This window comes from Nuphar pumila, chromosome 2 (genome assembly GCF_984573655.1).
Source record: "Nuphar pumila chromosome 2, dmNupPumi1.hap1.1, whole genome shotgun sequence".
Classification (NCBI taxonomy): Eukaryota; Viridiplantae; Streptophyta; class Magnoliopsida; order Nymphaeales; family Nymphaeaceae; genus Nuphar; species Nuphar pumila.
In genome coordinates, this window is record NC_143250.1 from 52,381,700 (window position 1) to 52,391,442 (window position 9,743).

Consider the following 9,743-nt stretch of genomic DNA (forward strand, 5'->3'; position numbering starts at 1 on the left):
TCTTTTTTTCTATTTACGTAGTTCTTCTAACTTCAATCCTTAGAAGTTTACTAAGTTTCTAGTATTAATCTAGAGTTGGTTGCAGTATTAGAATAATTAGTTTAAGGTATTGGCTCGGATAAATTCTTATTTTACGTAGAATTAGGTTAGCAATTAATCTTAGAATTAATTTAGAAATAGTTGTTCCCATTCCAGTATATAGTTTACTAACTTTTCTTTTATATCATGCATGTGATATTAAGTTGCAGTAAGAGCATCTCGTCTCGATGATAGATTGTCATACCAAGTGATTTGACGAAAATGCCCTTGTGTTCGCAGGCTTAAGTCATTGCGTGCCTCGTTTCTGTTCTTGCTCAATTTTGAATTCGTTGTAATATTTTCTATAATTGAGCAGATTCAATATCAATAAAATGCAAAGTTTAGAATTAATCTGAGTATATCCCGTTCCCTGTGGATTCGACCCGTACTCGCCACATTCGTGGAAAGTCGGTTTTTATTACTTGATTGGTGATTTTCCGAAACGTTTTCAATGATAAAATAGTGTTTAAAAAAATACCATTGCAAAAATCCGATCAAGTTTTTGGCGTCGTTGCTGGGGAACGGCGATTATACTTTGTTAATTCTAATTTTGTAATTTGTTGATATCTGTTTAGTTAGTTAGATTAACTGTAGTTTATTTTTCTAGTCAATAGGATTAGTTAGTAAATATAGGATTCACATAGTAAGTACATATAGGATTCACGGATATTTCTCTAGGATTCATAAATTTTCATCCTTCTGGAGCGCTTAGAAAGGTGAGTTCTAGATAACATAGCTTGAATTTCCATTTCTGTACTTAAGTATATTTAGAATAGATTTAATTTTGAAGTTGAATTTCCCTTTTAGCATGATTAGCATAGTTTAATTGCATTTAGTTTTAATTCCTTGCTTTTCTTCGTTGTTTACTGCTTTCTTTTCATTTACCTAGTCAGGTCACATAGTTAGTTAGGTTACTTTGCACACATCTGGACTTAGTCCCAGTGTATGCAAGGGCGCAGGAATTTAAGTGTCCCGCTTCAACCGTTCGTTGAGGATCCAAAGAGAATTATACGTTCTTCTCGGAACCGATCCGAAATGGGGGACTTAGAACCCGAAGCTCCGGTGCGCCCTCTCAGGGAGTACTTCCTCCCCACGGAGTACACCCAGGCGTCGTGTATTCACAGACCAACTATTGGGGCGCCACACTACGAGATTAAGGCCAGTGTGATTCAGATGCTTCCATCTTTCTACGGCCTTAGTCACGAGGATCCCTATAGGCACCTTGACGTGTTCCTTGAAATATGTTCTACAGTGAAAATTCAAAATTTCGGGGATGATGCCATGAAATTGACCCTCTTCCCATTCTCATTGAAGGATAAAGCCAAGTATTGGCTAAAATCCTTGGATACGATAATAATAGGGTCATGGGATCAACTTCAGCAGGAGTTCCTGAAGAAATACTTTCCTATCGGTCGGACGAACCAATTCCGGCGAGCCATCACCAGTTTCTCTGAAATGGATGGCGAGCAATTTCATGAGACATGGGAAAGGATGAAAGAACTCCTTAGGAAATGTCCCCACCATCAAGTGCCCAGATGGCAGTTGGTGCAAAGTTTTTACGATGGATTGTCTGACCGGAATCGTCAGATGATCGATGCTTCATGTGGGGGGACTTTTATGTTAAAAAGCGAGGATGAGGCTTGGCATCTATTTGATACTCTTTCTGAGAACTCTTTGCACCATGCCTCTACCTCTCGCTCTGAGAAAGCCACACCCAGTGGACCCAAGCGGGGTGGTGTCTTGGAGATTGGTCAGTCTACTGAGCTGCAAAGCAAAGTGGATATGATTTCTCAGAAGTTGGACCAACTTCTCTCAAGCCCATCACAACCTCAGCCAGGGTGTGCATTATGTGCCAGTCCGACACACGTTGTCACTGAGTGCCCTTCAGCAGCTCAGTATCTTGAATTTGTGCAAGAGCAAGTTCAGGCCGCTCAGGGTTACGCCAAACCCCAGAACAACCCGTATTCATCTACATATAACCCGGGGTGGCGTAATCATCCTAACTTCTCATGGAAGAATCCCCAGACTTCCACCCAGTTTCCCCCCTCTCATCTTGCTCAGCCGCCACCATTCACTCAGACACTCCAGAGGCCGAGTTTTCCTCAGATCATTCCTCCTTATTCTTCCCAGCCCTCACAAGAGCTTGCACAACAGACTTCTTTCGAGGAGAGACTTCTCCAGGCATTCCAGGAGGTGAAAACCTCTAATCAAAATGCCTTCGAGAAGTGCAGCCAGATCTTGAGTTCTCATACTCAATCCATTGCAAAGTTAGAATCGCAAATGGGGCAGTTAGCAGAAGCAATAAGTCGGAGACCTGAGGGCAGTTTGCCGAGTCAGGCCGTAATGAACCCAAAGGGCAAGGAACCAATTACAGGAAGCTTGTACATTACAGATTCACAACAACAAGCCAAAGCTGTTATGGCCCTTCGGAGCGGACGTGAGTATCACTTCGAGAGTAAAGCAAGGACAGAGGAGCCAGAACCGATCATACCATCTTCTGCGGCTCAGTCCTCAGCCCCAGTTCAGAAGCATGATAGAGGTGAGCCTTCTCACAAAGAGGAGGACCCCCTGATGTACATCCCCAAGCCACCCTATCCCAAAGCGTTAGAATCTCCCATTGGCAGAGGAAAGCAAAGCACCAAGGTTCAGGATATGCTTGAGATCTTCAAACATGTACAGATCAACCTGCCATTGCTAGATGCCATCCAGCAGGTGCCGGCTTATGCCAAATTTCTCAAGGAACTCTGTACTCAGAAGAGGAAATCTAGAGGAAGAGTTCCTACCAAGGTCCATCTGACTGAGCATGTGAGTTCAGTGCTTCAGCACCAGACTCCACCCAAGCTCAAGGACCCTGGAGCCCCGATCATCTCTTGCACCATAGGAAACATCAGGATAGAACGTGCCTTGCTCGACCTTGGAGCAAGCGTGAACATTCTGCCCGGATATTTCTATGATTCAATTGGGCTAGGAGAAATGAGAACGACCCTGATTACACTCCAACTAGCCGATCGCTCCGTCAAAGTGCCGAGAGGTATCTTGGAAGATGTGCGAGTGAAAGTGGATGAGTTCTACTTTCCGGTCGATTTCATTATCCTTGACATGGAGGGAATTGATAGCCAGCACCAGACTCCGATCATTTTGGGCAGACCATTTTTGGCGACTGCCAATGCCTGCATCAACTGCAGAACCGGAGCCATTGACTTGTCGTTCGGCAACCGAAAGGTCAGGCTGAACATCTTCAATGCCGCGATGGGTCCAGTGGGAGATACGAAGTGCTTCCAGGTTGATCTAGCTCAGGATTTAGTTGAGGCACATCCAGAGTTGTACATGATAGAGGAGTCCCTTGATATGTATTATGCAGTAGATGATAGTTATAGAGATAGTGTAGATGTGTCGTTAGCATCGTCAGGATCCCATATTTGGAGAAGGAGCATTGAGCTTCTCTCACCACTTGCTGAGACCCCAGCCAAATTATCGATAGAGTCTCCCCCACAACTTGAGTTGAAACCCTTGCCGGATTCACTCAAGTATGCATATCTCGGAGTTGGTGAGACTCTGTCTGTGATCATCTCGTCACAGCTCACAGAGGAGCAGGGACAGAGACTGCTAGACATCTTGCGAGAGCACAAGGTAGCGATTGGTTGGGGGGTCGCGGATTTGAAAGGGATTGATCCTTCATTCTGCATGCATCAGATTCATTGTAATGACGAATCAAAACCGGTGCGTGACACGCAAAGGAGATTAAACCCCAATATGAAGGAAGTGGTGAAAAATGAAGTGGTCAAGTGGTTGGATTCTGGGATTATATACCCCATTTCTGATAGTCAGTGGGTCAGTCCGATCCTGGTCGTGCCGAAGAAATCCGGACTCACTGTTGTGGAGAATGAAAAGGGGGAGAGCATTCCGATGAGGACCACCACGGGGTGGCGAGTCTGTATTGATTATAGGAAGCTGAATGCGGCAACACGGAAGGATCACTTCCCGTTGCCATTCATTGATCAGATTTTGGAAAAACTCGCCGGACAGAGCTACTATTGTTTCTTGGACGGATATTCTGGATATAATCAAGTAGCTGTCCATCCTGACGACCAGGAGAAAACCACATTTACCTGTCCGTATGGCACCTTTGCGTTTAGGCGTATGCCGTTTGGGCTCTGCAATGCCCCGACAACTTTTCAGACGTGCATGATTGCTATCTTCTCTGGCTTGGTGGACGACGTCATGAAAGTTTTTATGGACAATTTTTCTGTGTATGGCTCTTCCTTTGAGGATTGCCTTCAGAAACTTACTCGAGTACTAAGTAGGTGTATGGAGACGAATCTAGTATTGAGTTGGGAAAAGAGCCATTTTATGGTCCAAGAGGGGATTGTACTTTGACACATTGTGTCCAAAAGAGGGATAGAGGTTGATCGAGCGAAGGTTGAGTCAATTTCACGATTAACTCCACCCACCATTGTTAGGCAAGTACGTTCATTCTTAGGGCATGCCGGATTTTACAGACGGTTCATCAAAGATTTTAGCAAAATCTCTCGATCGCTCTGCTCATTATTGGCAAAGGATCAGCCCTTTGAGTTTGATAATGATTGCATGAAGGCCTTTGAGATACTCAAAGAGTCCTTGACCACTGCGCCCATTCTGAGATCTCCAGATTGGACACTTCCATTTGAGATCATGTGCGATGCTTCCGACTATGCGATGGGGGCCATTTTAGGACAACGGGTCGACAAGAAGCCTTACGTGATATACTATGCAAGCAAAACTCTGGCCGATGCTCAGATGAACTACACCACGACAAAGAAGGAACTGCTCGCAGTAGTATTCGCTTTAGATAAGTTTAGGTCCTATCTTCTCGGTTCGAAGGTGGTTGTCTATTCTGATCACGCTGCATTGAAGTACCTTCTCAGCAAGAAAGACACCAAACCGAGGCTCATCCGCTGGGTTCTGCTACTACAGGAGTTTGATCTCGAGATTCGAGATAAGAAGGGAAGTGAAAACATAGTAGCAGACCATCTCTCTAGACTGATCATGGAGTCTACTCAGGATCAGAGGCCAATCAGTGATTCTTTCCCCGATAAGCAAATTATGGCCGTCGGAACATCGCAATTACCTTGGTTCACAGATATTGTGAACTATCTGGTTTCGAGGCAGATTCCTGTGCATTGGAATAAAAATGAGCGTGAGTGATTGTTATCACAGGTGAGGCAGTACTATTGGGATGAACCAGAGTTGTTCAGATATTGTGCAGACCAGATCATTAGAAGGTGCGTCCCGGAGGAAGAGTATGAGTCCATCCTCAGTTTTTGTCATTCACTAGCTTGTGGAGGGCATTTTAGTAGTAGGAAGACAGTTGCAAAGGTTTTGCAGTCTGGTTTTTTTTGGCCGACACTCCACAGAGATGCACATGAGTTCTGTAGGAAGTGCATTCGTTGTCAGCAGACTGGGAATATGTCCAAGAGGGACATGATGCCCTTGCTCCCGATCTTAATTGTTGAGATTTTTGATGTTTGGGGCATAGATTTTATGGGCCCATTCCCACCATCGTTCGACAATTTATATATCTTAGTGGCGGTTGATTATGTGTCCAAGTGGGTCGAGGCTGTGGCAACCAAGACCAATGATCACAGAGTTGTGATTAAGTTCATTAAGCACAATATTTTTAGTCGTTTTGGTGTGCCACGTGCGATGATAAGTGATGGTGGAAAGCATTTCAGGAATGTGCAGGTAGCTTCTCTTCTAAGAAAATATTCTGTCAATCATCGGTTCACCACTCCTTATCATCCGCAGACCAGTGGACAGGTCGAGGTTTCTAATAGAGAAATCAAGCGGATCTTAGAAAAGATAGTCCGCCCGGACCGCAAGGATTGGTCCCAGCGATTAGATGATGCTCTTTGGGCATATAGGATTGCATTTAAAACCCCCATTGGCATGTCCCCATATCGTCTTATTTTCGAGAAAGCGTGCCACCTCCCTGTCGAGTTGGAACACAGGGCTTACTGGGCAATCAAGAAGTTTAACTTCAATATCACCCAGGCTGGAAAAGAGCGATCATTGCAACTCACTGAGCTAGAAGAGCTCAAGAATGATGCATACGAAAATGCCAAATTATACAAAGCTCGCACTAAGGCCTTTCATGATAAGCACATCATCAGAAAAGTGTTTGAGCCAGATCAAAAAGTATGGCTATTCAATTCTCGTTTACATCTATTCCCAGGTAAATTAAGGTCAAGATGGGATGGACCTTACATTGTTAGGGAAGTATTTCCGCACGGGGCAGTGACATTATTTGACCCAAGTACCAGAGGCACATTCAAGGTGAATGGGCAAAGACTGAAGCCCTACATTTCAGGTACTTTACAGGCAGGTGAGTGCGAGGTCTTGGATCTTGCAAAAGAATAGGGTCTGAGCAAAATAATATATTATATGTATCCTAGAAGGAGAAATTTCAGTTAGCATTTGTTTTTGTTTCGTATTTGATTTTATATGAGCTTACAATTGCTTTGATTCATGCAGGCTTATCTGACATTCACTGTGTGAGAATAGGTTATTGAGCTCAGGACATGGCTTTTAGAGCAGACAATCGATTAGGTCAGCTGAAAACTGAGCATCCGCGTATGCTTAGTGGTGGAGCATGATCCAGTCTAGAATCAGCTCAAGAGGCCCCGCATATCAGGTCGTATCTATCCGCTCTCCTGTCTTGATTTCAAGTTCTGTTAGTGTGCATCTACACTGTAATTTTATATCTCTGCATGCCACTAGGGACAGTGTCATTCAAGCATGGGGTGGTGGTTCAGTAGATACACACTATTTTATCCTGTTTATCATGTTTTGGTAACTAAAACTCATAAATTAGGCATTTCAGAATTTTTTTAGCATATATGAAGGTTGTTGACATAATCAGACATGTTAGAAACTTTTAGAAGCCCCATGAGGAAAATTTTTTCTGAACAAAGCTAAAAGGAGCGAGTATTTTTGTGAAGTTCAAAGAAAATACTGTATCTGAATGCGAAAAGCTAATTTGGAATCACAAAGTATAAGTAAGCACAGTTTGAAATAAACTACTAAGTAAATGAAAAATATTAGGAAAAGCTCGAGCTTAAAAGAAAAGAGTCTGCGTTAGGTTGTTTGGATGATTTCACAATCCCGAGTAAGATGAGTGCAAAAGCTAGTTACAGCGTTTGCATTCCACCCGAAAAGGAGAAGGAAAGCTTTGCGAGCCTCAGAAGCTGAGACCAGATACAAGTTGAAGTGTCTGAATCTCGTGTTGAAAAGGTAAATGAAGGAAGTCACTTTTGTGTCTAGTTAGTGTCTTTAACATACATATAGTGGTATAAGAAGGCATTAACCTTGCACAGGGCACAAAAGCAGACCACACGCAGGCGAATGAAAAGAAAAGAAAAGAATGAAAAAAGTGGAAAAATTGAAAATTCAATAAAAAAAAATGAGAGCTTAAATGAAAAAAAAAAAATCATTACTTAGAAGTAGAATAAAAGACTGTGCAGAAAAATACACAAGTGATGAAAAATGAACAATAGCATGATAATACACGATTTTCTGAGAAACGATCATAGATAACTGCAATTTTTAGAAGAGTGAAAGGAAATTTTTTATCGTGGAGGCAATAAATTTCTAATTATGATTCTGAGAAGTGAAAAATTACATGAAATATTTGCTAAATTTGATTTCTGGAATTGCCTAGCATTTTTAAAGAAAATTTGGAAGTTCTGCATGATTTCTAATGTTTGTGGGTAGCATCTCTGCAAACCCTCACGAGACCTTACTCGTCCACTGGGGTAACCCAGGGGTTTAAAGGGCTTGTCGCATGAGCTAAATGCAACCGTGATTCCTACGAAAGTGAGTTAGTTGTTTAATAAATTTTGCATTTTATTCGGGGAGTACATATCTTCATCGCGAGGGTAGGGTATATTGCTAGGGACTAGCAATTATTCTAGCATGGGGGTATTTGATGATGCATTAATTACGCATAAATATAATATACTTTTATTACATAAATGCATCATTTATAGATTTAGAACCCACACTTAGATGCATATAGATGTCATTGAGCTACGATTCGAATTTCGTTCGAATCGGATTTAAAACGAGAGAGATATCGCATTTTTAGTGAAACGGGTCAGACCTTGGAGTGAAGCGGGTCAAAAGTGGATCCAAACGCCCATTTTGGGCCTTGGATCTGGGGAAAAATACACCAAATCCAACCCCAATCTAGATCCAAACCTATTTTGATTTTTATTTACTAAAACCCCCTCAGAAAAGGCGCTTAGCAAAAAAGTTTTTTTAATCCTTCTTTGGGAAATTGTGAAAAATGAGAATGTAGCTATAAAAAGGGCACAAAACCCTAGAAAAATTCTGTCTTAGCCTTAATAAAACACGCCTCTCTCCAGCCACCACGCCTTCCACCTTCAATCCAGTCCGGTTACTGTAGGGAAAATGCTTGCAGATGCCGGAAACCGCCCCTTCTTCCCTTCCCATCTCTTGTCTCGTTAGCCATATCTTCCTCTTCTTCTCACAACTTGCTGGTGTTGATGTTGTTTGTGGCATTTTGCAGGTACTCCAGCAGGATGCAGCAAGGGAAGAACATCTTCAGCATCATTGAAGGCAGCAGGGTGCATTTCTTGGGCTAATTCCACTCTCTTCCACCTCCACCCTCGTCGAACGGCCTCAATAGGTTTGTTCTTTTCCCCTTATTCTCTTCTAGTGTACAACCCGTGTGATTGAGTGTGTTTGTGTTGTTTGATGGGTTTAGTGGGTTTCAACCGTAGAGTATTACTTGGTGTGTCAACCAGCACCGTAGAGTTTTTTTTGGGTATACCGTTCAGTCATATCTTTGTTTTTGTTTTAGTTTTAGTTTTGAATCAAGTTGAAGTTCGATCTCCATTCTAATTCTCTGTTTCTGTTTCAATTCCTTGATTTAATTTGTGCATTCGTTGGTTTCATTTGTGCTTTCTGTTTAGTTTTTTTTCTTTCTTTAGCTTTGCATTCAACATTACAATGTGCGTATCATAAACTCTTAGAAATCTTGAAGCCGTGAGACCTGTTTTCTGGCTGGAATCCTCTGTTTAAAGTCTGAACAATTTTGCATTTATCTGAAAGATGCCCGATATTTTCATTTTGTAATCACCGTGAAATTCATTTCACGATGTTGTTTTGTGGATGAGCAGTGCTTGATTGTAGATCAACGGTTTCAATCAAGATTGATATCTACAGCTGATTGAAGATTTGAATTGGGCATTGAAAGACAATCAGCTATCTGATTTTTAATTGACGATAGAGGAATACGGCGGCTGTTGGAAATTCTGATGAACATCATTGTTGCTTGAAATTCCAGATCCGTATGGTTGTTTTGTGTTGATTGCTGTTGAGCTTTTGGCTTTTAGCTGCAATGCTGATATATGAATCAGGTTAATTGATTGAACATTTTAAGTTCAAATTTCTGAAGCTCTGTAGGGGTTCAATTTGCTGAATGCATCTGTTTGAAATTCCAGTTAGCATGGTTTGAATGATCTCTAAGTTTCTAATGAAATGCTACCGGTGTTTAGTGAAGTATGCTTACTGTTTTGAATCAAATCAAAATTCTATTAAGCTTCCAGCTCAAGCAAAGTACTGTTTACTGAACAGTCTGAACGTGATACATGGTTGCTACTTGC

General features: G+C 42.1%; 1 pseudogene; it reads left to right on the forward strand.

Annotated features, from left to right (window-relative positions):
* Window positions 1-2,358: 2,358 nt before the first annotated feature.
* On the forward strand, window positions 2,359-9,492 carry LOC149845464 (uncharacterized; annotated as a pseudogene).
* The last annotated feature ends 251 nt before the right edge of the window (window positions 9,493-9,743 follow it).